We start from the raw sequence: 27,992 nt of genomic DNA, 5'->3' as shown, positions 1-27,992 counted from the left end.
CGGGGCGGGGCCAGGACCGGCGCCGCTCATTGGCCGGCGCTGCCGGCAGCCAGGTCCCTGGCGCTGCGCGGCCTTTGTTCCCGGCTGACAGCTGTGGCCCAGTGGACCTCCCCGCCCACGAGCGCTCCGGCCCAGCGGCCCGGCTGCCCGGCTGCCCGGCTGCCCCATCTCTCCACGCTGGCTTCGCTCAGACCCCGCCCGGCGGCCCTGCGTGCTGAGTCTGTCTCGCCCTGGTCTGACTTTGCCTGTCGTGCTCTTTCCTCTTTCCTTACCTGCACTCCCTTCTTGCTCCTTCCGCGTTTCCTCTCCTGCTCCCCTTTCTCTGCGACCCCCTTCTTGATACCCCTTTCTCTAGCTCACCAGTTTCTTTTTCCCAATAGATTCCATCTCCCCACCCCCTGCGCTCGCTCGGAAAGGCTGGGCTTCTCGGGTCTAGGACCTAGGTGGGGGGTTTCTTCCCCACGTCGGGGACCCCGGCACTCCTGTCCCCGGTTTCAAATCAACTTTTCCACCTCTGTCACAGGGGCAGAGTTTCAGGTGAGGGCGAGGGCCTACTTCCTGTATAGCTGTACATCCCACCCAAGCTTCCAACCTCATTTTCTCTTTCACCATCACTTAATGTCTAGCAGTGGGGCCAGGAGGGAGCTTACAGGTTGGGGCCTGCGGACAAAGGGTTAGTGAACAGCGGGTGGGATGGGGGGGGGGGTCAGGTGCTGCCGGGGCTGAGCCCAGAGCTGAGGCTAATCCACCAAAACCAAGGGTTAAGGAGGTGGCAGCTCCACATCAGGGTTGCGGTTATGGAAACGGAAGAGAAAGGGAGGGAATAGATAGAATGGGGAAAGACGGGTCAGAGGGTGAAGTCATTTTGTTTCTGCCACTTCCCTCTCAAACCCCCACAGGAGATCCTTGCTGCCTTCTGGACCGGACCCCGAACCTTCAGTTCCAGGCCTCCTGGAAGGCAGTGCAGCAAAGGGTTTAAAAACACAGGTAGACTTTGCTTTTTGTTTTCATTATTTATTTATTTTTTGGTACTGGGAATTGAACTCAGGGCCTTAATACTGAGTTATATCCTCAGCCCTTTTTAATTTTTTTTTTTTAAATTTTGAGACAGGGTCTCCCTGAGCACTAAAGGTGGGCTCGAGCTTGTGATTCTCTTGCTTATCCTCTCAGGAACTTGATACTCATTATTGAAGGCAGTGCTTTAATCTCCCGTACCCCAGGTTTTTCATTTGTGAATCAAGGTGACACTTCCCAGAACATAAACTCCTCGGGGGCAGGGATTTGTTCTCCTCTGTTCACGTAGGAAGACTTGGTCTGTTTTGTTCATAGATGTCTCCCCATCACCTGGGACTTGCACATATAGTAGACCTCCATACATTTTTTGTTAAATGAATGAATTCCTAGATTATGGATTTGTTGTGAGAATCCCTGGCTTATGCTAAGCACCTACACATGGTAGCAATTACAGCCCTACAGTTTCCATGTCAGCTGCAGAGTACTCAGCCTTCGCTGCAGGACAGCACTTCCTCACCTGCACCTGAAGAGATTTCCCCCTGCTCTGGTAACTACCTCCCAAAGTCTGAGGCCTAAAGTACAATCTCCACACACCTTCTCTGATCATCCTTGGCAGAATACCTCCTTTCTGGAAAGCCCCAGATGTCCTTGTGTCCTGATCACCGACACGGGCTGGGTGTGCTTCCTCACAGTGACGTGAGTGTCTCAGGAATTTTTGCTGAATGAGTGGACACAGATCCAACATTCTGGCACACCAAGGTAACAGTACAGTAGAGGATCGGTGGGCCCCAGACTTCAGTCAAACTCCTTTTTGTGCCTTTTGATGTGGAATTTCATGGAACCAGGCAAAGGATCCTGGGTGTCTTCTCCTGGTTCTGACCCTATCACTGGTTGTTTATTTAGATGTTTTGGACAAGTCATATCCCTGGCAAGGCCTCAGTTTCCTCATCTGCAGAAGGAGTGGCTAGGATGAGCTGCTCTTCAAGGCCCTCCTGCTGGGTGACATGCCTGTCAGAGGTGCTCTGGTAGGAGACTGGGCATGAGCTGAAGCATTCGAGTGACTGAGTCAAGCTGGTGTGGGCAGTGTGCTGGTGTGGGCAGTGTGCTGGTGTGTGCGTGCAAGGCAGACCTGGGATATACTAGAGATAACAGAAACACCCTAGAGAAGGGATGCTTCAGGGCCAAAGTGGGGTGCATTGAGATTGGGGATGGGAGTGAGGATGCACAATGAAAGGAGGAGGCCTGTGACTCATAGTATGGCTCTTGTGTATTGTGATCATGTGTACGTGTGGGGACACGTGTGTGTGAGCAGAAAGGCCCCAGGAATGTGATCTCCAGCAGGACAAAGCCATAAATACCGCCGGATTCAGCAGTGGAATATGGTACTGCAATGAGTGCATGTCTAGTCCTCCCCTTAACACACACACACACACACACACACACACACACACGCACTGGTGAACTCTCAACATAGCCCCTCCCCTTTGCGGTCTATGAAAGTGTGCTGCCCTTTCTGGGCATCTGGCTCCTGAGAAGGTGTCCCATGTGGGTCTCTGCATCCTTCAGGCTCTCCGTTGCCTGACTCAGGTCTAGAAAGTGTATTCTTGCAACAATCCCTGACCCGCCTCATCTAGTCATCACTGGAGTTGCATTGCCTACTGCTCTGGCTCGTAATCTCCTTCATCCCTAGGATGAAGGCTCCTCAGTAAAAGAGGCCTAGTAATATTTACACGATGTATCTTGTGGCAGTGGTGGGTAAGGAAAAGAATTAAGCTGAAGGTGGTATGAAAAATAGAAAGTGTCACTTTGTGTGTGTGTGTGTAACTGGGAATCCAACCCACCGTCTTCTCACTGAGCTACATCCTGAGTCCTTATTTATTTGCTTCAGCCTGGGCAACTTAACAAATTATTCAGATCCTGTGTCAAAATAAAAATTTTAAAAAGAGTTGGGTATGTAGCTCAATGAGAAGGCTCTGGATTCAGTCCCCAGCACACAGACCCACAAAAACAGCAGCAACAACAACAACAACAAAACAGTTCCCTAGGATTTGTCCTGGCTGTGCAGCTCTTTAACCAGAATTTAATTTTCAGACCTGTAAGTGCTGGGGCACCTCACACCTCCTGTCTGTGAGCTTTGGTAAACTCTGCTTTGAGTGGGAGAAACACCTCTTCCCTGCCTTCTCCCAGCATTCTGAGGATAAAGGAGATAAATGCAAACAGTACTTCTAATTTCCTAGAAAGTATTGCCTGACTTCAAGGAATTGCTTTGCATCATCACTAGCCTTATTATCAGTAAATTCATTCTAGGAACTTAACTGGAATCCAGGCTAGAGAAGCCCTAGAAGGAAGAAGCACTCTTAGGTCCTGGGAGAACTTGCTAACATCAGAATTTCTATCCCATGATGACTCCGCTCCGCTTTGATGCTCACCCCACCTTAGGAAATATGTCCACCTTACTCTTCCAGTGCAGGAAGGCCTGCCACAGAGCAAGATGAGCACTGGCTCAGAGTGGAAGTGGTGCACATGCCTTTGCTCCCAGCACTCTGGGATACGGGGGCAAGAGGATCAAAAGTTCCAGCCCAGCCGGGGCAACTTAGCAATTTAGTGAGATCCCTGTCAAAATAAAGAAACAGGAAAGGAACTGGGAATGAAGCTCAGTGCAAAGGCCCTGGGTTCAATCTCCAGTACATACAAAGCATTGGTGGGGGTCGGGGGGCAGCTTCACTGGAGCTGGGATACACCAGAGTTTAATGGCACATGTCCCAAGGTTTTGTTTTGTCCTCCAAAGCCTTGTAGCTGATGCAGTGTGTGACTGTGGTTGAATTTGGTACCCCTGGCCGCAGCAGGCAGAGTATAGTGACCCAGCCGATTTGTCCAATGCAGTACCAGGGCTCAAATGGCCGTCACAGACTCCTAGCATGGACAGGCTTTTCCCCAAGACTCCTGAGATACTCCTGGAGTCTTGAACTAAAGTAGTTTTGAACTAGACTAAAGAGAAATATTTAGGAAGTGTTTGGGATTGAAACCCCCACCCCCTTTTGTAATGGCTATAAAAGACCATTTCTAATTCAACATCCAATCTTAGAAAGGTCCAAGCCTAGTATCTGTTCTCAAATGCATCTCTTTTGTGGTTTTGACAGGCTGCCCTAAAACTGTGAATCATGAGGCTGCTTCATTTATAAGTAACAGAAAGGCCAGCTCAAACTGGCTTAAACTATGGCAAAACAGATCTGCAGAGTTAAGAACTTCAGAGATCAGCTCCCAAGGGTGCTCGTACCTTGGCTTCACAAGAGCATGGGGCTTGGGTCTTTCTTCTTTTTTTTTGGTACAGGGATTGAACTCAGGACCTTGTGCTTGTGAGGTAGGCAGTGGAACCACTGAGCTAAATCCCCAGCCCTAGGGTCTTTCTTTCTCTCTGTTCAGCCTTCCTGGGAGCACAAGATTTGGCCTCAGGATGGTTGCTTCATGATAACAAATTGGAGCTATCAGTCCAGATGTCACACCCAGAACCAGCAGTGGACTGAGGAATAAAGGTTCTTTCTGCATTTCCTTCCTCACAGCAGAAAACCTTTCCTGGAAGGCCTTGAACTAACACGGAGTAGGCCCGGCCATGTCATCCAGCAGCCATCGGCAGATTCGATGAAATCACCTTCCTTGGTTTGTGCAGTTGCTTGGGGGTAGAACAGATGTTGGGATGCACCTGTGCATCTCACCTGTGAATGCAAGAAGGGGCAAGTCCTGGAGCTGGGGTAGTGGCAAACGCCTATGTCCCAGTGCTCTGGAGGCTGAGGGAGGATGATTGCAAGTTCCAGCCTAGCCCAAGCAAATTAGTGGCTTAGTGAGACCCTGATTTAAAATATAAAACATGAAAAAAGACCTGAGGATGTAGCTTAGTTTAATGGCCCTGGTCTCAATCCTCAGTACTCTGACAACACACACACACACACACACACACAAAGAAGAAAGTGGGGAAAGGAGGAGGAGGAGGAACACCCTGGAGAGAACTAACCGTCACCCATTTCTGATGAACACTACCCACAGTATCTTATTTAACAATCATAGACGTTACAGTTTAGCATGGCTAAATAATTTGCCCTCATTCCCACCCTTAGTAAGCAGAGGTGGAAATTCAGGCCCACCTGACCCTTTGCTCTCTCTCCCTCTAGCCAATCTCTCCTGAATCGACTCCCATCTACTCTACCCACACTATAAATGAGAGTCTTCCAGAGCCACTGGAAGCACAAATACAAAATAGCTTCCCTCTCTACCACCGCATTTACACTGCTTCTCAACTCTCAAACACTTCCCACTTGCCCAGGATGGGTCTCTTCCGGTCACGGTCAGCCCCGAGCACCCCACTGTCTTCCCAGGCCCACCGAGGCCACTTCCTCATTCATACCCTCACCCTCCTTCAAGCCAGAACTTCAGAATTGTCTTGTAAGACTTTCTCCAAGCCCTGGCTGGCCCTCCTTTATGTCCTACCGCACTCCACTGATGTCCTATTGAATAGCACACCCCTGTACTGTTCTCCATTCCTTTCTTGTGCAACATGTAGCTTGTGTACAATTATTTCAGGTGGACAAATCTTACTTTGCTGTAGATTAATAGCTCAATATTCAGCACATGGCAGGCGCTCAACAAACATTTAATGATAAATTAGGGCAAAGACCATCTCTTATTTTTCTGTATCCTTAAAAACACTCAGCCTGCTCTTGAGCACATGGTTGGTGACTAATGGACTAATTGACTTCAGGCTAATTCCTCCCCAGGGCTGGGGAAAGGCAGGCATACAAAGCAGTTGGCATGACCCTTTGCAAATGGGCCCTGTTATGCTTGCATTTGCTCGAAGCCCTAAACTCCTTTAAACAAATAGACCATATGAGACCATGGCTTCTGGGAAACCACTTGGCTCCCCTATGGGGAATGTGGCACATTCATTTCCTCCCCTGGGTGGCAGAGAAAAATAGCAGAGGCTTTGGAGACCCTGTGTGCTGCAATTTAATTTACTCATTTACTCAGGCCTGGTGTCTCGGGAGCTGCTCCTGGAGTCCTAGGTGGAGAGGTGATATTGTTTCCTGAGGGTTGTAGGTCAGGGGCTGGCACTTGGGAGGAGGGATTGCCATGGCTGGGGCTCCTGCTGGCCTGCACAGTTTGCTAACTGAGCCCTCCAGATTCCCAGATTTGCACTCCTCGGCCTCTCTCCAATCTTCTCTGCAGCCTTCTGGTGTTAACTGCACTCTGTCTACTCAGCATCCCCAAGTCTCCATTTGGTAATTATATATTTCACTTGGGTTCCCAACCTGAACTGTCATCTCCACCACATGGACTCAAATGATGGCCTGCAAAATCAGGGAGGAGCAGAAGGAGGCAGTGTTCGAGTGACAGGTCAATGCCTGAGGTTGTTCTCAACATTTTCCCAGCAATTTTAAGAGAAAAGACTCTGAAGAGGCAAGTGTGGCAGCCAGGTTGAGTAGTCTGTCCAGGAGAGGCTCTTGGTTAAGGTTGACTGATTTTGCCTTCAAGGTTCAGTGGAGACAAAATTGTGAAGTAGCATCAGTTTGCTTGAGGCTTGCTAGTGATAATACTGTTGTTCTTGGGTACCTGCAGCTTCAATCCCTGGATTGAAAATATTTTAAAAAGTTATGGGCTTGGGGTATATCTCAGTGATACTGCACTTGCCTAGCAATTGTAAGTCCCTAGATTTGAGCCTCAGCATTGAAAAAAATATATATCTGTATTGTACATGTACTGATTATGTTTTCCTGCTATTATTTCCTAAACAATAATGTATGAAAACTATTTCCATAGCCTGTACATTGTACTAGGTGTGTAAGTCATCTAGAGAAGGTTTAAAGTCTACAGAAGGATGTGCCAAAGCTATATCCAAATATTATGCCATTTTATGTGATGGACTTGAACATCTATGGATTTGGTTATCCTGGAATCTTGGAACCATTTCCTGTGGATTGGAGAAATAACTATACCTGCCTCAGTACTCTGTGCTGGTCAAATGGTGTGATGGTGTAAAGGGCTAAACAGTGCCAAACAGCAGATAGAAAACCTCCCTCCCTCTCTCAATCTCTCTCTCTCTCTCTCTCTCACTCTCCCTTTCTTTCTTTCTTTCTTTCTTTTTTTTTTTTTTGACATAGGGTCTTGCTCTGCAGTTTAGTCTGGCCTTGAACTCACTGTGTAGCCCAGGTTGGCCTTGAACTCACAGCAATCCTCCTGTCTCAGCCTCCTGAGTTCTAGGATTACAGGCATGCAGCACCACAACAAGCCTGAAAAACCTTTTCTAAATGTTAGTTGTTAGCTGGGCATGGTGACATACACCTTTAATCCCAGCCCTCAGGAGGTTGAGGCAGGAGAATCGCTGCAAATTCAAGGCCAGCCTGAACTGCATAGTGAGACTCATCTCTGCCACCCACTTTTCCAAATCAGAACCCTATTAGAAATGACCTCAAGATTTGGCCTAAAGCCCACCAGCATGATGTAACAGAAAAAGCACCATACTTTGAGCCTGCAGACCTGGAGTGTGAGACATAGATTTGAATTCTACTCTGTATGTATGTAGCAGCTGTACAACTGTGGCCCAGTCTCCTGCCTCTTAATGCTCTGTCTCTTGACTTCTTGAATGATATTAATGATATCATTCCAGGGGATTGGACAGAGGAAAAAAATAGGGTGGACTAAAACAGCACCCACCACAATTCTAAGGAGCGGTGATTGCTATAAAATCAAGCACTTCCCACCAAGGTGTGCAAGATTCTGACAGCTCAGTGTTGCCGCCTTCCCAGCTCCATTCCACCCCTCCCCAAGCTCTCTGGATTTGATCAAAGGAGATAATTCATCTAAATGAAAGAAGCTGGCATTCATAGAGGTCAAAGCAGGCTCTTGGCGGGACAATAGGACTTCATTTTGTCCTTGAAATCCCAAGGTTAAATTTAGAGCAGAGCGGGCTACCAAGCGGAGTGCAAAAGCCTTAAGTAGAAGTTAGAGGGAAACAGCCAGGGGAACTCATCCAAAATGGCAGCTTGGAAGGAAGTAGCCAGCTGCTTGTTCTGGAACCTCTCAGAGCAGTGTTTAGAATGTTCTCGCTCATTAATCCTATTTAAAGCCTAGTTGCTGAGAGGGGAGGTGGGGAGTCCTGTTTCAACTTGCAGCAGTGAGGTTCCCTGCTGCCACCTCCCACCTCTGTTGCTCTGCTGCTGCAGGGCTAAGCTCAACCCTGGGAGGAGCAGGGGGCCTGGGGGCCAGCACTGCTGGCTGTCACCTCCTCCTAGGAGCTACTCAGGCTCTCCTTTCCCTTAGACCTGCATTTGACTGCCAGGATGATGGCCTGGGTCTCTGCTTGCTAAGAGGGCCAGAGGTGTGGGCTGGCAGGCTGGCTGCTGTGGTAATGAAGGGGTGCTGGGGAGAAGTGACTCTCCATTGAAGTGCAATGGAGGTGGGGACATGCTACAGTGCTTTTGGGGAAAGTCCTTCTTCCTCTGAGCACGAGGAGCTCTCTAGCTGATCTTTAAAGCTGAGAACAAATATTCCCAGCTTCTGTCTCTGGGATTCTCTTGGAAAAGCCAGATCCAGGGAGGAGACACCTTTCCCTGGGAAGGCAAATGTGTGAGCCAACCTGTTATTAATAATGTAGGTTTAGCCTTTGGCAGAAAAAGAATAATGGATAGTGTTGATCTCTATGGTATTATTTTTGGGAGGTCAAAAAGGGACTTCTTTTTCTAAGCATCTCCTTGTGATGGAGAGTTAATGCTTGAGATTCATCTAAGAGCAAAACACAATCTCCCAGTGTTGCTTACAGACCAGAGTTCTCAGATAGCTAGCTCTAACATTTACTAGCTGCATGACCGTGGATAAATCATCCGACACTAGCTGATTTAAAGTAGAGTACCAGCCTCATCATATATATCTATATCTCACTGGGTTTTCGTCAAATCCAAATGAAATGAACCTACTTTAAGTCACTGTGTACACAGGGAGAAGCACTTCATTCAGGGCCTCCTCCTCCCTCCTGCCCTTGCCCCTCAATATCCCATAAGCTTTAGGGCAAAACATTCACGTTGCACTGGGATAAGCTTACCCTTGTGGTTTCTTCTTCCATGACCAAGGTCAGAACCTCTCCCAGCAAGGGTGGCCGGCTGTTGAGCGACCTCTATGCCATGATCAGGAAAGCACCTTGGGAGTAGAATCAACCTATGAGAAAGGTAGAATCTTCAGCAGCAGGTGTACTATGGCAACAGGAAACCAAACTCACTAAACTCAGGACCCATCCTGGTCCAGCCGAGTGGCCTTTGTGAAGGCACTTAATTGTTTTGTATCCTGGTTTTTCCTCTCAATAAAATAAATCTCTTGTCTCCATTTGGCTTGCAGAAAGGTGGCAGGAGACTGAATGAACCGCTGCAAATATAAGGTAATTTAGACCCCTGGGGTTGTCAGGCTGTCCTTGATAAACACTCATTTGGCGGCATTCTTGTTATCTTGAAGCACAGCCAACTGCACTGTGATTTGCATTAAACTCCCACAATGCCAGGCACCATTCTCATTGCCTTGAAAGCAGTAAAGCGTTTGGGGGAAATATGCTATTTTAGGACTTAACATTGAAAAGCAAAAAAAAAAAAAAAAAATCAATGTGCACATAAAGGGATAATTTAACAGGATGTTGCTGCGAGGGAAGGGGAGAAACAGTATATGTTAACTTCTAGTCAAGTGGAACCTGACATTTATGCAGCAAGTAAAATCACCACCACTGTAAAAACAAGTTAACAGCCCAATTATGACCAAGCAAGGACAGAGAGAGTGCCTCAAACTATCTCTGAGTTGTCTCAGGGGTTTGAGAACAAACACTTGTTTCAGACAGACAGAATCTTGGCCTAGGCATCAGGAGATGTGTCCTGTGTGTTTCTTTTCTTCCCAAGAGTAGAGGCAATAATTCATAGAGCACTTCATATGTTCAAAGTCTGAACATTCTCTCATTTGATCATTGGCAATATTAAAAAAGAGCAGGTGTCAGTATTCCTACTTAGAAGGTGGGCCAATTGAGGCTCTGTAAGATTAAGCCACATATTGAGCCACAGAATTAAGCAGAAATCACTTTTTTCTTTGGTTTTATATTCTTGACACCCCAACTGAAACACACTGACTTTAATTAGAATTGATGGAGCTAAGTGTCATCCTGACCAGCATCTTACCCAATGCAAGAATTCTCACCACAGCATGCATAGCAGGTGGTTACCCATCTCTGCTTGAAGATTTACACAGACATGAACAAAAAACCCTGCTTTCTGAGATAAATCATTCTGTCCTTAACACCTGTAAATGTTGGGGAGTTTTGGTGAGGTCAAATTAATAATCTCCCAGCAATGACTACCCAACAGTCAATAGTTCCTTGTATGTTGAAGCAGGAGCAGAGTTTAGAAAGAATGCAGTGATGACCCAAGTCTAAGTGGTGGGTCCAACTTGAGCTCATGGGTGAGCTTAGGCCTCTGCCACCAGGGTGATTATCTTACTCCACCATGTCATGATTCTGTCCATTGGAGCAATCCTAATAAGCCTACTCCCTCTTCCACTTCAAAGTCTTGCAGATATTTGAAAACCACAATCCAGGCTGCTTGAGTTTCTTCTTTTCAAATATAAGGTTCCCACTTCACTTCACCATTGCTCACGTGATGTAATTTGTTCACTCACTCAACAAATGTTTCAAGAGAATCAACTTTGCTTGATACCATGCTAGTAGCTAAGAACAGAGTAGAGAGCGAGACAAGATTTGTCATTGTTTTTGTGAAACTTCATGGGACAGTTTGGTAGAAAACACAGTCATTGAACAAATAAAATGAGGTGTAGTGAGTGAAACACTATAGCAAATAAAGTGAATGAAGGTTTATGCAGTAGCAGGTGCATGGACATCTAGGTCATATCAGGGAAGGCACCTGATCTGCGACACCACCAACCATCCTTGGTGCTTCTTAAGATCTCCATAAAGTGTTGGCTCTTGTCTCCATAAAGTCTGGGACCCCAAAGAGGTCACATTAATCCAAATATTTGTTCAAGACAAGCAGAAGTCATTTCCCTTTCCTTCTCCCTCTTCTCCCACACTAAACTATTGTGGAGGCAAGTGAAGGCTGAGTTTACTTTTCCACCAGATACACTGTGTTGCTAGCTTCTCGCAGTCTGTGGACACCTAAAATCCATTATGATCTACTGTCCATTCAGACCTGTTTAGTGCTTTTAATGGAAATGAAGCAAATCACAATTTACTCCTCTTCCATTTCATCTTTTGGGCTTGGGTCCAAGATGTAACATTCTCTTCTTGTGTCTGTTTCTATTAACAAAGCTATGTTTGCAAGACCTAGAAACATGCTTGGGTTATCTTGGTTCATGGGAGTTTATTGTTAAGGACAAGAAGAGCTTCTGCAGGGCCCAGGGAGGGATTCGAGAGAGGGTACTACTGTTTGTACCCAAGGAGGTGACCATGGCAGCTGTAAAATGGGAATGACACTGGGCCCATCTGCCGCGAAACTATTCTCCCTCCTCTACCTCTTCTTCTCCCTTTTCTGCTCTTCCTCATTCTTTTGCCTGTGGTTTCTTTCTGTTCATGACTTCTCCTTGTTGTCTTTTCTCTGTGTCTTGCAGTTCTACATTATCTCATCAGCTGCACTTTCCACTTCTGAACACCCAGAAGATCTGATAAGCCTTCCTTATCAAGAATCTTGTGCTTGCATAGCCCAGACTATTTGTATCAGATACTGCCCCTGATCTAATCAGCTGTGGACAGGACGGCAGCATCATGTCGAAATACATATACTCATGAAGCACAAAGAATCTCTCCTGAGAGAGGTGTGGATGTGCAAGTCTCAGAGCACAGATTCTTCAACTCACCAAACATGTTTGGGGTCTTGATAACTAGCTCTTCATTCATATCAAGATTTCATTCCCTCAAGTACTTGTTTTATATTTTCTGGGTCTTGTCCCTTTGTGTCTTAGTTTCAGACCCAGTACCTCCCTCACAAAGTGAGCTGTTTCACTTTTCCTCTTCATATGTGTACTGAAAGCAAGAAACATGACCCCAGCCACATGTCACTTGAAGCAGAGATTTATTGCCTTTAATCTAATTGATATAATGCTTGTTATAACAAGAATGTCTTATGCATCAACAAAGGTATTGTCCAAACTTGTAGTGGAATTGGCAGTCATTCAGTGTCTCGCCATGTACCTTTTCTTCTTGTTTCTATATCTAGCTTTTGATGAGCAACCAGGAAGGGAGACTCAGAAGCTGCTCTCTGAAAGGGTAGAGATATATAGATCTGTGGCCCTGGTGGTCAGACATTCTGGCATCATTTTTTTGTTTGGCAGAGCTTTATAGGAACTGTGGAATGAGAAGGCTGCCATTCAACACGACACCTGACAAGTGTTCATTGTCTACTCCCAACTACACACATGGAATCCAAGTACTCTCTCAGTTGCTTGCAAGTGGAGTCAACTAGTGCTGGCCTCCATGAATTCTGAGCTCGGCTCTAGTCACTACAACATAAGCTGGGATCAGTAAAGAGGATCTCAAAGTATGAAATAGAAGCTTAGTAGTCCCCCTTATCTACTAGATATGTTCCCCAGTAGATGCTGAAACTGCATGCACTGCATATAGAAAATATTCTTCTTATCCATGCATAGATATGATAGAGCTTTATTCATAAATTAGGCATAGTAAGAGATTAACAATAACTAGTAATCAAATAGAGCAATTATAACAACATACTGTAATAAAAGTATGTCAGTGCAGTCTCTCTCTTTCAAAATATTGTATGGTATTGTGCTCACTTTTCTTCATCTCCTGGTGGTAAAGTGAATGATAACAATGCCCATGTGAAGAGACGAAGAGAGGCAAATGGTCTAGGAATTATGATCTAGCATTAGGTCATATATGATGTAAAGGCTCCTTGAACACAAGTGCTGTGATACCACATCAGTCCATCTGATAACCACAATGGCTGCTAAGTGACTAACGGGAGGGTAGCACATACAGATGAATGTGCTAGGCAAAGAGATGATACATGCCTGGTGGGGGTGAGGGTGGTGGAATGACATGAGATTTCATCACACTACTTAGTACTGAGTACAATTTACAATTTGTGATTCTGTTTTTTGAGACAGGGTCTCACTGTGTAGTTCAGGCTGGCCTTGGACTCACTGCATAGCCCAGGTGGGCCTCGATCTCTTGGGAATCCTCCTGCTTCAGCCTCCTGAGTGCTGGGATTACAGGCATACACCACCATGCCCGGCTCAATTTGTGAATTTTTTAACGGAGTTTTCTGTTTAATATTCTTGAATATCAGTTGACTTTGGGTAACTGAAACTGCAGAAAATGAGAGGGAAAATGTGAGGGACAAAAATATTTGGCTGCATGATCGATATACCCTTATTGTCTACTCTGTGATTTTTAAACTATGGGGATTTGTTAAAAATGCAAAGTCTCTGTAACACCTCCAAGCTACAGAATCCAAAACTCAGGGTGGGACCCAACCATCTGTGTTTTAGCAGGCACTCTAGGTGGTTTTCATGCCTCTCAATTTGGAGATTCCTTGCCTTCAATTTGAGAAACCAAGGTTATTTTTACTTCTTACACGTGACTAACCAAGGTAAAGGGCAAGTGACGTGCGTTCTAAAAGTTTAGAATAGCAAATGACACAATTTTGTATATGTAAATGTTTCTGTATTTTATATATAAACTTCATATGTGTATATGTACTTATGTATTACATACTGTATGCATAAACATGTGAATATACCTTGTAAACTACCATGCAATTTAAAGATTCTGTTCTTTTGAGAGTTTCTTTTCTGCTTTGCACTCAGAACTAATTAATCAAGGGACAAAGAACCAGTGGAAGTGTACCCCCCCCCAAAAAAAAATCAAAACACCACCTTTATTACTCACAGACTAGGTGGCAGGGATAGTTAGTGGTAGCTATCCCAAGAAAGCCACTTGTGAGGAGACAGGGAATCAGAAATGCCACACATCACAGGAAAGGAAACATTAAGAACAAGTAAGAAGCATTTTTCCATAGCAACTCCTGGACGCTTAACCCTGTCTGGTCATTGAGCCAAGAGCCAACCAAGAGTGTGGCTCCTCTTGTGGCCGGAGATCCACACTAAACCAGAGAGTGCTGCTTCCCCCACTTCCTGGGCACTGTCTGTATCTTTGGTATTTTCCTGGGGTCTCTTTACGACAAGGTACCCTGGAGGTTCTGAAATGGGTCATAATAGTCCACTAGTTAAATAAATTCCAAACCACTCTGTACCCATGGTTAAAAACTAACTCCCTTCCTCATCCCCAAATTATGTCTAAACACATTTTCTAACATAGCACATCAAAAGTTCTTCAATTGGCCGGGGATTTAGCTCAGCAGTTCCGTTGCCTGCCTGGCAAGCTCAAGGACCCAAGTTTGATCCCCGGTACCAAAAAAAAAAAATAAAGTTCTTCAATGAAATGAAATGAACTGCTAAGAGCTTTCAATTATAAACTACACAAAGACAAATCAATAATCAAATGCATACAATTTGGGCACATCCCCAAATAATATAAAATATATTAACTATAAATTCCTCCTCACTGTTGGATTCCCAGGGAGAATTTAAAATTCAAAGACTTAAATTCCTTCACCAAGTCAAAGTTCAAATGCTCTAATCTCCACAATCAAATTCTCTTACTTTTGTGAGTTATAGTTCAAGGAAATGAAAGTCTGAAATTTATCCTCTTCAATTTCTTATTCTGCTCAGACTCAGCCAGAGGAGATCCTGATGGTCAGGTTGAGCTGGGATTCCTTCATTTCCCACAAGCTGGGCTTCTGCTAGATGGTGTAATTCCTTCAGGGGCTCAGAAGTTTTATTAATGCAATGCCAAGTCTCAGACACCTCATTTTGAAAGGGCTTGATCAGTTAAGAGGACACATAAGATAATCAGTACAGCTTCATGTACTCCCACACTGCCAACTAAGTCTATTAGACAACGTCCAGCACTTAGCCCAGGCGAAACAATCTCAGGCTCCAACATTTAGTGCTGTCTCAAGCCCATTCTTGGGAAAGGACCTTGGCATCCACTTCACCACCATACCTTTCAGCTGATTTCCAATTTTCTGGAATCCACAGCTGATGAACTTAATCCCAGTTGGAAGAAATCTCCTAGCAATAGGTTATTTTTGGAGCCTTGTATTATTTTCAGCACTATGAATTTACCTAAAAAGGACTGAGATGCCATCTGTGTAGAAGGTCTGTGCTCTCTGAGGAGGGCATAGAGGTACCACCGCCTTCTTACAGAACTTGCAAACCTGCATTAGTGTCATCCCTCCGCCCTGAGTTTCTGGAGTCTTTGTGCTTCATGAAGGGTGAGCCTTGTCGGGCAGCTCCAGCCTCTGCTCTACTGAGTGAGTAGGTTTTTTTCAGTTCTGGATCACAGAGAAAATAGCTATGCCGTTTGGTTTTGTAAATTTTTTTAGGAGCAAGAATCTTATAAAGAAGGTTTTATTTTATTTTTTAATTTTTTTGGTACCAGGGATCAAACTCAGGACCTTGTGCTTGCCTGGCAGGCGTGGTGCTCCTGAGCTACATCCCCAGCCCAAGAAGATTTTAAATTTAATTTAAAAAATGGGAACAAGATCTAAATAGCCATTTCTCCAAAAAGAACACAGAAATGCCCAGAGACACGTGAGATGATGCTCAATATCTCTATTAATTTGGAAATATAAATTATAATACAATGATATGCCACACTCACCGGGACAATGATAATAAAAGACACAGTGTTGATGAGAAAGTGGAGAAATCAGAATCTTTTGTATTGCTAAAGGTAACTTAAAACGACATAGCCATTTTGGAAAATAATCTAGAAATTTCTCAAACACCTGTACATAAAGTCACCATATGACCCAACAATTTCATGTCTAGTTACATACCCAAGAGAAAACAAAGTTACATCCACCCAAACATTTGTACGTGAATGTTTGCAACTGCACTCTTCAAAGAGGTTGAGAGGTAGAAAGAGCCTATGTCTATGGTTGGTTCTGGGTAATGTAAATGTGGTATATCTATACCTTGGAATACTATGATTCAGTACAAAAAGGAATGAAGTACTGATATGTGCTGCAGCACAAACCTTCCTGCTAAGTGAGAAAAATCAGTCACAAAAGACCACATATTGTGCTACGGTTTAGATCTAAAATGTTCTCCAAAGGGGTTATATGTTTAGAAGCTGGGCTTTTGGAAGCTGATTGGATCACTGGGGCACTAAACTCTTCAATGAAGAGCTCAGGGCTGAATGTGCTGTAGCTGGGTAGGTCTGAAAGGAAGAAGTGGATCACTGGGGGAATGATCTGGAAGGGTATATTTCTCTTCCTGGCTCCTCCTTCTCCTCTCTCTGCTTCCTTGCTGCCAGGACCTGCCTGTCTCCCTTTCGCTATGCCCCTCTGCCTTGGAGCCAGCCTACTATGGGCTGAAACCTTTGATAACTGTGAGCCCAGATAAATTTCTCCTCCTTTAAATTGTAGGTGTTGGGTATTTTGTCCCTGCAACAAGAAAGTGACTGAGACATATTGTGTGATTGTGTTTATGTGAACTGTCCAGGGCAGGCAAATGTATACAGACAGAGATAGACTGGAAATTGCCTAGGGCTGGGGACCAGGGATGGTTTGAAGGGAAATAAGGAGTGCCTACTAATTGGCTGGAGTGTTTCTTTCTGGGATGATGAAATGTTCTAAAGCTGACTGTGGTGATAATGTCACAATTCTGTGACTGGACTAAAAAACACTGAAAGGCATGCTTTAACTTGGGGAATGATGTGGTTTGTGAATTATATCTCAATATAGCACCTAAAAAATGAAACAAACTGAACAAAAATTGCATGCTTCTTGAAGGCAGAGACCATGTTTTATACTTCTTTATACAGTGAAAATGAGTAAAGGTGAGTAAGGAGTGGGCTGGACTGATTTTCCTGATAGTTGGGTTTCTACCAAGCAAGGCTCGGTAGCATTGAAAACAATAAAAGATCCCCTTTCCCTCTTCCTCTCCTCCCCTTTCCTTTCCTTTCTTCCCCTTCTATTTCATTCCTTCTCTCTCTCTCTCTCTCTCTCTCTCTCTCTCTCTCTCTCTCTCTCTCTGGGTATTGGAGATCAAACCCATGGCCTTCACACTGAGCTAAATTGCACCCCCTTTGTAAATTTTGTGACAGGGTCTGGCTAAGCCTCTAAGTTCTAATCCTCCTGCCTCAGCCTTCTGGAGTGCTAGGGATGCCAGCATATGCCATCCTCCCCCAGCTGAAGGTTCCATTTCTTAATGATTTTTTTTCTGAAGATCACACTGGGTAGAGGTAGAGTTCATCTCTCCAGGATCATCCTCCTCCTTTGCAATTTCTTAAGGCATTTAGAGAAGGGTGGCTCCAGAAATACCAAGAGAAATAGGCACCAGAAAGCCAGTTTCATTCTGTATGTGCTTGTGGCTGCTGAACAATCCATCACAGCTGATTGCCCTGACCAACTCCTTCACTGTCAGTCCCTTCTTATTGTCAACCTTGCTCACTGTGGTGCAGGGGCTCTGTGCAGGTCCTCAGTCTACTCTTCTGTCCCAGAAGTTAGAGTGTGTTCACAGCTCCGGACCAGGAAAGGGCTCTCCCAGGGCCTGTGTCTGCTCTCTGGTCCTGGAGAGTCTTTGTCCAGAACCTTCTCTGTGCACATAAAGATACACAGGAGAGGCCCCATGCCTGTGTGCTGACTCCCAGCCTAAAGGCCAACTCTGGGGAGTGAGTTTGATCCTGTTCTAAAGCTGAGGCTCTCACAGTGTTGGACCCAGATCCTCAGCCCTCCTGCCCTCTGCCTCTGTTGTAACTCTCCCTCTCCTCCTTCTTCCTGGGGTTTCTAGCTTCTGTTCTGGCAAGTCCTATCAGCACAGAGGACAACAGCATTTGTAGTTAGAAAAAACCAATCAGCTTCTCCCCTCCTCTTCTTGTTTCTGTAAATTTGGCTGAGTCCCTTAACCCTTGTGAACCTTTACTCCCATCATTAGTAAATGGAGATAATTACGGCTCCCTGGGGAGTGGGGATGGTGGAGCAAAGATTAAATAAGATAGTGCAAGCATCACATTTGGTGCAGTGTCCAGCCACTGGGAAGTGGTCTGCAATTGGGAGCAGCTGTTCTTATTTCCTGCTTGCACTGGGCAGAAAATGCACCCTGGACAGTGGGGTGTTGAGGTGCCCTCGCGTGCTGAATCCCCAGCCTCTTGTCTCTGCTGTCCGGCATGGTCCCAGTTGTCTGGACTCGAAACCTCTTCCCTCTCATCTTTTCATGAGTCGTCTCCCCTGAGCCCGGTGATAGGGGAGAGACAGCACATTCGATTGTGCACACTGCCTTGGCGCTTCTAGGTTTGTTCCTGAGTTGAGGCTGAAGGGGAGAGGAAGGGGCTGTGCAACTGTGGCTTTATACATTCCTTCTGCCTTGCTTCTTTCTGAGAATACATTTGGTCCACCACACTCATCTACACCCTCCACATCATTCCAACTCGGAGAAGGTCAGTTTCAACATGGGAACAAGTTTAAATGCATGAGTGCACTGAGGCCTCTTGGTCATAAATGCTTTCTGGCAACCTCTGTCCCAGGCCTCTCCCCACCCTCACGCACTCCAGCACAACCCAGGTGATCTTTCTCAGGGCTAGACGCCTTCTTTAAGGAAGTCGGGGCATGACAGCCTCACCAAGTCCTCAAGCAGCTCTCAAGCTTTGGGCTCTGGAGTTTCCTCCTGTTTGCCCACAATGCACAGTACTTGGAAAGTGCTCAGCCAGTATTTCTTGACTGGCTACTCAGTGTGGGCTGCTTTCCTTCCCTTTCCTTCCCGAGAGCCCAGCTGAGTACAGAAGGAAAGGGAAATGAAATAAACATCTCAGGCCCTGCAGCCCACCAGGGTCACAGTATTCACAGCGCTGCTGTGAGTCAGAGCTGGCCCTTTGTCACTGACTGAGGCTCTGGAACTAAGAATATAAACAGAGGCAGGAGAGGAGGAGGGTTTGGGAGCAGAGGGATTTGTCCCTTGGTAACACTTTATCGAAACTCACAGCTTTCAACAGTCTACCTCCAGTGGGAACTCTTTGGAGCCGGAGTGTGGTTTGTGAATTCTCCCTCACAGAATCACACTAACCCTCATAAGCCCCTGCCAGGGAGGGCTTTTGACAAGTTAAAATTGAGCCATGAGCAAGTCCCCAAAATGATCTATTTCAGTTTATTTTCAGGCAGTCACACTGCATCAGAGAGGAGGCATATGGTTTGTCTTTTCCAATATGCAAGCAGGGATTGGGAAAAGGGAGCAGATGTTACCCCCATTAAGTATCTATATTAGACAGCCTAGGGTCTGGCGCTCAAAATTAGGGTTCCAGTTTTGGCCACCAGCACTAAATGAAGCAGGGTGCTTCCTTGGGGACTGACAGTGAATATTGAATTTTAACCTTTTCCTTCTGCGGTGGTTGGGTTAGAGTGCTAATTTGATTGGTTTGGAGGCATTGGTAGAGTGTATTTCTGGATGGGTCTGTGTGGGTCATGGTGGTATGGCCTTGGGGTCTATCTGACCCCTCTTTTTCTCTGGTGCTGCTCCCCTTCTCTGCATTTTGGTCTCCATCAACTGAGCAGCTTTGCCCCACCAGTCTTTTCCACCGTGATGTTTCCGCCTTGCAGCCAGATGACCAGGGACTGAATCCACTGAAACTGTGAGCTAAATTAAATCTCTCCTCCTTTGAGTTGTGGGTGCCAGGTACTACATCCCAGCCATGGGGAAGGTGACTAATATACCTACTCACCCTGTCTTACAGATGCCCCAAACTAGGGCATCCTGCTCAACACAATATGGTGAGTTAAAGTCAATGGAAAGACTGGACTGGGGTCTCCTGATTTCCAGTTCATCCACTTTTCAGTTCGTCAGGCTGCTTCCTCCTTGGTCTTAGTTCCCTCCAAGTTCTGTGTGTCAAGAATATAAAATGTTTGTTTGTCTCTGCTCAGTGGGAGGGGCATGGTGAGGTAGCTCAACTCCTTGTTGTTTGGCACTGTGGGTGGGATAGTCACAAAGGAATGCAGATTAAATCATCTTTCACAGTGAACTTTGATGAACTCTATTTCTGAGTCTTGGCAAATGGGTCAGAAATGCAGGGTTCTGTTGATCTGCTTGCTGCCAGTTCTCTATAGCAAAGAATCCCATGCAATAAGTGATTCTTTTGGACCAGGTCTATGAAATATTTTGTAATGCAATACCATGAACGTTCGAGCTTGCACCCAAGAAGATGCATTTGCAGCCTCCGTCACTAAGCGGGCACGGCCATCAGTGCCTCTGGTGTGTTGATCTTTGTGTCCTAAATAGATCATCACTTCTTGACTGCAGGGACTTTTCCTCAAACTTCTTTGTATTTCTCACAGTAGCTAACAACACTGGACATTGTGAATTTTGTATTGTACAGAGCTGGATTTTGTTGCAGAGTAAATGCTGAATAAAAATGAAATAAATGGCTTATAAAGAGAGCTGAGATGTACTCTCTTGTGTCCCACTATCAATTTGTGCTACTGATGCACTTCCCTTACTCTTCTCTACCTCATACATCCCAAATGCAAACCACTATCTAAGGATCAATTCTGAAAACCTTGAGCTAGGTTGGAAGAGGAAAAAGAAAGCTAAGGGCTATCTATGGAGATTTATAGACTTAGAAGATGTTGGAGGTTGAAGACCCCATAGAGAACATCTTGCTAGGTGCTTCTCAAATATTTCTCTTTTTTTTTTTTGGTACCGGGGATCAAACTCCAGTCCTTGAGCTTTCGAGGCAGGCAGCAGGACCACTGAGCTAAATCCCCCGGCCTCAAATATTTCTCTTGAAGACAGATGTCTTCAGAGGAGTGTCATAGGTGAATTTCTTTGGGTCCGTGTGCTCTTTATTTTAAAAATCCTTGTGTGTATACCCATTGTTCCACTCCAACTACTGGATCATAGGACCAGTGTCTTAGTTTGTTTGGTGTTGCTCTACAGAATACCTGAAACTCATTGATTTTTAAGGAAAAGAGATTTATTTAACTCACAGTTCTGGAGGTCCAGGAGTAAGGTGATGGTGTCAATTGACTTCTCATGAGGGCCTCATGGCAGATGGCATCACAGTATGGGATCACGCAAGAGCACGAAAGAGTAGCAAGCAGTACATATGGAAGACAGCAAAACACCAAGGATAAACTTGCTTTACAGCAGTCTGCTCTAGTGATAACTAATACAGTCCCAGGAGATCTAGCTTGCTTCTGACAGACTTAACTCAGTCTCTAAAGAAAGACATTAATCCATTTAGGAGGGAGGAACTTCTACAGCTGGTTATCTCTTAAAGGTCCAACCACCTAGCTCCATCATCACACTAGGAATCAAATTTTAATATAAAGTTTGATGGAAAAAAACCTTATCCGAATCATAGCAGCCAGCATCTAAGAAGCCTTCTTCCCTTAAGTAAAGCATTGGCAGACCCATTGCCCAGGCAGCATCAAGCAGATACCCTCCATCAGGGGCTTGGGATTCAATCTGAGGCAGACTAGGAGTTAGAGCTATAGAAGGAGAAGCAAAGGCACTCAGCTCACCTGTCTCCTCCTCCTGCCAATTCCACCTGTTCAGGCAGTGAAGGCCCCCAACATCCTGCCAACACTTGCCTTTCCGAAATTTTTATTTTTGATGAACTTGCAATAATTGTACATCTTAATGGGGTACAGCATGATATTTTAGCCTATGCATACAGAGTGCGCTCGTCAAATCAGGGTAATTAGCATTTTTCTCTCCTTATCATTTTTTTATGTTTGGCAACTTCAAACATTTCTCTTCCAGATCATCATAAAATAAGCTAGCTTGGCTCGAGTGGATGCACATTTTTTGCATGTACAGGCTCTTTAACAGATATAAGCCTGTTTTACACTCAGTTTTCCCACATGTAGTTATCTGTGACAACATTTTTATTTAATTAATGAGAATCCTTTGTTCCAGATTACTGTAGGTATATCTTTGAATGGAATGATGTATTTTGTAGAGGGTAGTTTGGATTAAAATGGTATACAGAATGTATAAGTTTGAACCATTTGAAATTCCTGATAGCTATTTTTTTTTTTTGGTATTGGGAATCGAACTCGGGTCCTTGCTCTTGTGCAGCAGGCGGCGAAACCAATGAGCTAAATCTCTGGCCCCAGCTATTTTTGACCTACAGCTATTTCACATGGTTTAGATGAATGCATTTTAAATTAACTAGCAGGAAAAACAAGGAAGATAAAGGCGTGCAATCATTCACTCACTGGTCCCCTCCATAACCTTCAGTGCCCACTCTTATGTGCAGCTCCATGGCCTAGATACTTACACAGCCATAACGACGTATCCAGTACTGACTCTGAGGCTTCCTGGAATTGTTATAAGGCACACAGTGTTACATATAATAATAAGGTTCAGAATAAATACAGCGAGAGAAGAAAGAGTTCTTCCAACTAAGCATAGGAAAATTTCCATGAATGTGATAGTGTTAGAGTGGAACATTTTGGGATAGGTGATGTTTTTATGTTCAAATATTTGTGAAAAGGAAAGTATTTTAGGGAGATGGAAGAAAGCATGAGCTGAGACAGAAGGAAATTCTAGGTCATGCACATTAACCAGAAACAAGTCTTGGCTGGAATGCAGTGAAGGAAAATCACGGGACAAGACATTGGAAGAGAAAGTTAGGGCCAGATTATGGGGAGTTTTGCAGCAATAAAGAATTACAAAGGTTTTCCAACTAGAGAACAATATAATTAGATTTGAGTTACAGGCAACATTAGCAAACTCGAGGAGTCCAAAGTGGAGTGGGAATGACTGGTGGCCACAGCCTGGGAGTAAGGTGGTAGAGAGAAAGCAGGGCGGCAGCAATGACACACTCTTGATTTAACCAGCCCAAGCAATCACACATAGTGCTAATTGTCTGATAATTAAGAAATGAAGATTGGTTGTATCTCCTCTGTTCTATGGGATCTTTATAGAGAAGGGGATTGAACCTCGGGCCTTCACACTGACCTACAACCTCAGAACTTTTTAAAGAAGTTTTTTGAGATAGGGTCTTGTTAAGTTGTTAAGTTGTCCACACTAGGCTTGAACCTGTGACCCCCCTGCCTCCGCCTCAGAGTGCTGGGATGACATGTATTACCACCGTGCCTGGCTAGCTTGATATCATTTTAAGCATTTATTTTTCTTTTGTTATTCTTGGACCTTTCAAAATGTTAAGTATTTTGTGTTTTATCATTTGTGCTATCAGGAAAAATAATATAGAATTTGTTGAAGAAAATTTGGCATAGTATATCAAAAATAGGACTGGGGATTTAGCTCAGTGGTTCCACCGCCTGCCCCATAAGCAGGCAAGGATCCGAGTTCGATCCCCAGTGTCAAAAAAAATTAAAGTCATGCACACAAATACCAAATTCATTTCTAAGATCAAATTGTTATGAATTACCTTTTTCAAATTGCCATAATAATCTATAAAGAAGTTTCCACAATGGTGTTTATAAAAGCGATATATTAGAAACTACAGTATGGGAAGGGATTGAAGAAAATGAATTCTGGAGTATATCACCTAAAATAGTGGTGATTCATGGGATATAGGGTACTTCTAATGAAAAGATTTAAAAATATTTACAGTATATGTTAAATGAGTCTGTAAAACCATATAATTAAAATATTTTATTTTTATTAAAATGTAATTTTTAGCCAGGTATGGTGGCGCACACCTATAATGGAGGACCACTGCAAGTTCAAGGCCCGCCTGCACTATATAATGAATTCAAGGCCAGTCTGAACTACAAAGGAAGACTCTGCATCAAAAAGAGACGTGATTTACATTTTTTAAAAGACTGAATCATATGCAACAAACTACTCATAGCAAGAGTGACAGGTGATTTTTTCCTGTTTTGGGCCATGTAGATAAGTATCAGTTAAGAATGTTCTTATCTGCCCGCAAATCACAGAAACCTGACCCGAGTGCTTCATTTAATAGGGTCCCGCATCATTCTCTAGAGGTGTGGTGGCTTCCTGACCTGAATGCTTCATTTCATAGGGGCCCCCATCATTCTCCAGAAGTGTGATGGCCTCTGGTTCAGGGTTTTAACAGTGTCAGGGGAGATGGCATTTCTGGGAGGATTAGGGCCTTTTCTTTATGCTTGTCACATTAGCCACAAGATACCACAGTCCTAGCCATGCTGTCTGCATTCCAGCCAGAAAGCAAGAGGAAGGGGCAAGAGTCAGTGTGGCAAATCAGTCTTCGGTCTTACTGATCAGAATTGGAATGTGTGCCCTCTCCTCCCCAGGTTTAGGGGATGCTGGGATTGAGCACCTTAGTTTTTCTAGCCTTGTAGCTAGGGAGGGGCAGACAAGGGAAAAATTGTGGAGAATGTTGGGTAGGGTCAACCTCTGGCGTCCAATAGAATATATACTAATTTGACAATAGGATTAATTTTTAAAAGAAGTTGTTAATAATCAATAGATTATTTTAATATAGGCCAAATAAATACTGTAGACAGTAAGTATTATACCCATGGATTATTCTGTTAATAATATTCGCCATATGTACAGCACTTTACAAGGTCCTTGTAGAGGAAAAGGGGATTTGTGACATAATCAATCATCAGAAGACTCATAGTCTAGTGCAGACAACATGTCCCGCATTCAGAAAAAAGTACAGGATAGAACACAACTGGGAAAAAAGTGTCAAAGCCAATGGCAGAGGCAGGGATTGCCCTGAAATACCAGCAAGGACAGGTGTGGCCAGAGCCACTCCCTGGAGGAGATAGCACCTGTGTGTGGTTTTAAAGGATACGAAAATTCAGAAGGATGGACACCAAGAAGGAGTCTTCAAACAGGGCAACAACCAGGCTGAAGCCCAGAGGTGGCAATGGATGTGCCACATGTGGACTACTGCAGAGACTGGGTGAACCTGAGGACTAGAGAGTGCCACAGTGAACTTGACTAGGCTTTCAGACATCAAAGTCTTTTCCTTCCAAGGTAAGGGGAAGGCCACATGTCCCTCCAGGGAGCTCTGAGCTCATTCCTGTGACATTTGTCTTGCTGAGTCAGCTCCTCTGCAGGCCTGTTCCTGTTGTTTTTAAGGTGTCTGGATGCCAAGAGTCTGGTTCCTGCCATCAGGCACCTGCCTGCACTTTCCGTCCCACCAGGGGCTGCCCAGCTCAACCCCCTGCCTCCCCACTTGGTGCACCTGCTTTGCTAACTCCGTCATTTGCTTTTAGGAAGAGACTTTGCCTGTGCCTTTGTGACTCGAGGCCACCTCAAGTGCCAGCATCTGCAAATTAAGACTTGTGATACATGGCTGGGATGCTTTGAGAGATGCTTGGAGAAGGTGATCCTAGGTCCCCTGGATAGAACAGATGAGTGACAGGTGTAGTATTAGCCCAGGAGGTGTGAGGAGAGGCCGTGTGGATGTGCCCTGGGAACACTGCCAATGGACTTGCATGCAGGAGGACCCGTGGGTCAGGGCTCCTTGATGATCACAGAAGGAGCACTGGATGGGGAGCAGACTCTGCCACCAACTTGCCTTGAGACTTAGGCCTCGGAACCTCTGAAGACCTCATCTGTTGAGTGGCAACTGCAACACCTGCCTTCCCTCATCCTGGTTTAACTCTCCGTATCAACTGAACACACTGTGTGCCATACCATTTCTACCTAAGGAAAAGACTGAGAAAACTTCAGGACCACAGACTGACACACGTCCATGCAGAATGACCTTCCCCTGTGGGCCTGGGTGGTGGATCAGGTGACTGTAGGCAGAAGCAAAGCACAAAGGTCAATGAGCCCTGGGTATCAATTAATCACAGATGAGGCAGGAGTAGGAAATGTGGGGTTTCTCTGCAGAGACTCACCTCAGAACACAGAACCCACCCTTCCCATTCCTCTGCATTCGGGATGCAACTCTGACGGGACCTGGGGTCTGCTCTCAGCTGCTCACAGCCCAGCGAGCAGGCAGACACATTTAGATAATTACAACCTAAGTGACAAGCACGGAGACAGCTCTAAGTCAGAGAGCAAGGGAGCGTGGGCATTCCGGAGGGCTCCCAGAGCGGGTGATGTCTGAGCAAAGACTACTATGAGGGATAGCAGAGCGGTGATCAAATCAATCCCACAGTTTTCTTGAAAATAGCTGCCAGGGACAAGGACCATTGATCATTCGCTCTCTGTGAATTGTCCTACTTTGCCTCTTTCGTACTAGTGGCTTGTTTCACACCTAAGTGAGTGGAAAGAGGATGAGTCATGGAGCTTAGATTCTTTTTTTTTTTTTGGTACCAGGGATCGAACTGGGGACCTTGCACTTCTGAGGCAGGCAGCGGAACCACTGAGCTAAATCCCCGGCCCTGGGGCCTAGATTCTTATTCTGTCACTTACAAAGTGACCAGAAGCATTTACTCCATCCGTCTGGACCACCACTGTGTGTGCGATGGTATGAGGAGGACAAGGACACAGCCATTGAACCCATCTCCTGTTTGGGAAACTTCCCTTCTAAAGAATGGGGGTCAGAAGCAGAATCCCATCTCACTAAAGAATGTGAAATATGCATTTTCCTGCCCTGCTCTGCAGCCAGGGTGGAGACTGTGACCCATGGTGTCCCAATCAGATGCCACCAGTCAATGGTGAGGCCTCTGGAGGTGAATACTGTCACACCCAGGGCTGCATCTCTCTAATATGCAGTCACAGAGCCCAGGGTCCATGAAAATGGCAGTTGTTTTCTCACCTGCCATCTTATATGGCCTGTTTCTGGGCTTTGCTCCTAAATGCTGGTTCTTGGGCCCTCTCCCTGCCCTTTGGCTCTGACTCTTTCCTGGCTGAATTAAGCCCATGCCAGTTTCTGTTGCCTGCAACTGAGCACCATAATTGATATGAGGGCTCAGGCCAGCTGCTATGCAAGCTTCTTCTACCTCAGGGACCTGTGATTCCAGTTTGTGATTAGATTGGTGAGTGCAGTGCTGGACCCGGCATGGATGTTTACTAAGTGACAACCTGTGTAGCAGGATCCTTGCCCAGTCTTTCTCTCTGCTGTGCTTTTCATTATCTGTCCCAGGGATCTAAGAGACACCTACAGGGAGGTAGCAGGAGCCACTTCAGCGAGAAGGAGAAATGTTCCACACTGCCCTCTGGTTTTATTTATTTTCTGACAAACGATCAGGGCAGAAGCACCATCTCCCTGCACGGTATTCATCTGCAGGGGGCCGCAGAAGATGTGGAAGGTATGTTTCCTGACCCTAGAACTATAGTCTGACTCGGAAGAACAAACTAGCATGTTTTAACCTCTTGGTACTAAACAGTGTGGAAGAGACATAGGACTCAGAGAAAGGAGAAATTGGTGAATAGATGGGAGCAGGTGGAATACGGAGTAGGAAATGTGGTAGGATGTAGATAAGCTGAAGGGCATTCATATTTGGTGAGGACAGCACCAGCCAGCACTCAGAGGCAACAATGAGGGGGAAACAGGTTTGTGGTTGGGGGGCTTTGGACTTGCACAGGGGAGTGGCAGGGATAGAGGTGCAGCCTTGTGCTGCAGGCCCTTGATCACACCACAGGATGTGAGGAAGGAAGAGCAACTTCTACAGCTTTCTTATAGGTTTAAAAAACAAATTCACAAACAGCGTTATTAACAACAACAGCAGCAGCAAAGACAGAAGTCACCAGCTTGGTTCAGAAGGTGTCTTAGTCCACTTGTGCTGCTTTAATCAAATAGCCCAAACTGGTTAATGAACTCATCATCCTGCAGACTGGAGAGTCCCAGAGCAAGGTGCTGCTGAGTTTGGTGTCTGAAGTTCAGTGCTCTCTGCTTCCAAGATGGCTCCTTCGCCCTGCATCCTCACGTCAGGAGGGACAGAGCAGGTGAGCTGGCCCTGTCAAACCTTTCACAAAGGCATTAATCTGTTCCTGCGGGCTCTGGCCTCATG

General features: G+C 45.3%; 1 long non-coding RNA gene across 3 annotated transcripts; it reads left to right on the top strand.

The window, feature by feature from the left end:
* The first annotated feature begins 42 nt into the window (after positions 1–42).
* LOC101705386 (uncharacterized) lies at positions 43–24,792 on the top strand. Of its 3 annotated transcripts, XR_001183726.3 has the most exons (5): positions 43–233; positions 381–537; positions 900–987; positions 9,391–9,430; positions 13,165–14,668. It is a non-coding gene; the product is annotated as an uncharacterized LOC101705386 (long non-coding RNA). The 3 variants fall into 3 exon arrangements; XR_002396301.2 differs by lacking the exon at positions 13,165–14,668 and adding an exon at positions 23,770–24,792 and having other exon boundaries at positions 43–537; XR_205407.4 differs by having other exon boundaries at positions 43–537.
* Positions 24,793–27,992: the final 3,200 nt, after the last annotated feature.

This window comes from Heterocephalus glaber, unplaced genomic scaffold (assembly GCF_053883595.1).
Source record: "Heterocephalus glaber isolate CG9 unplaced genomic scaffold, H.glaber_assembly_v1.0 deba00001460, whole genome shotgun sequence".
Taxonomy (NCBI): Eukaryota; Metazoa; Chordata; class Mammalia; order Rodentia; family Bathyergidae; genus Heterocephalus; species Heterocephalus glaber.
The sequence above is the reverse complement of the archived record's forward strand: the minus strand, read 5'-3'. Positions and strand labels throughout refer to the sequence as shown.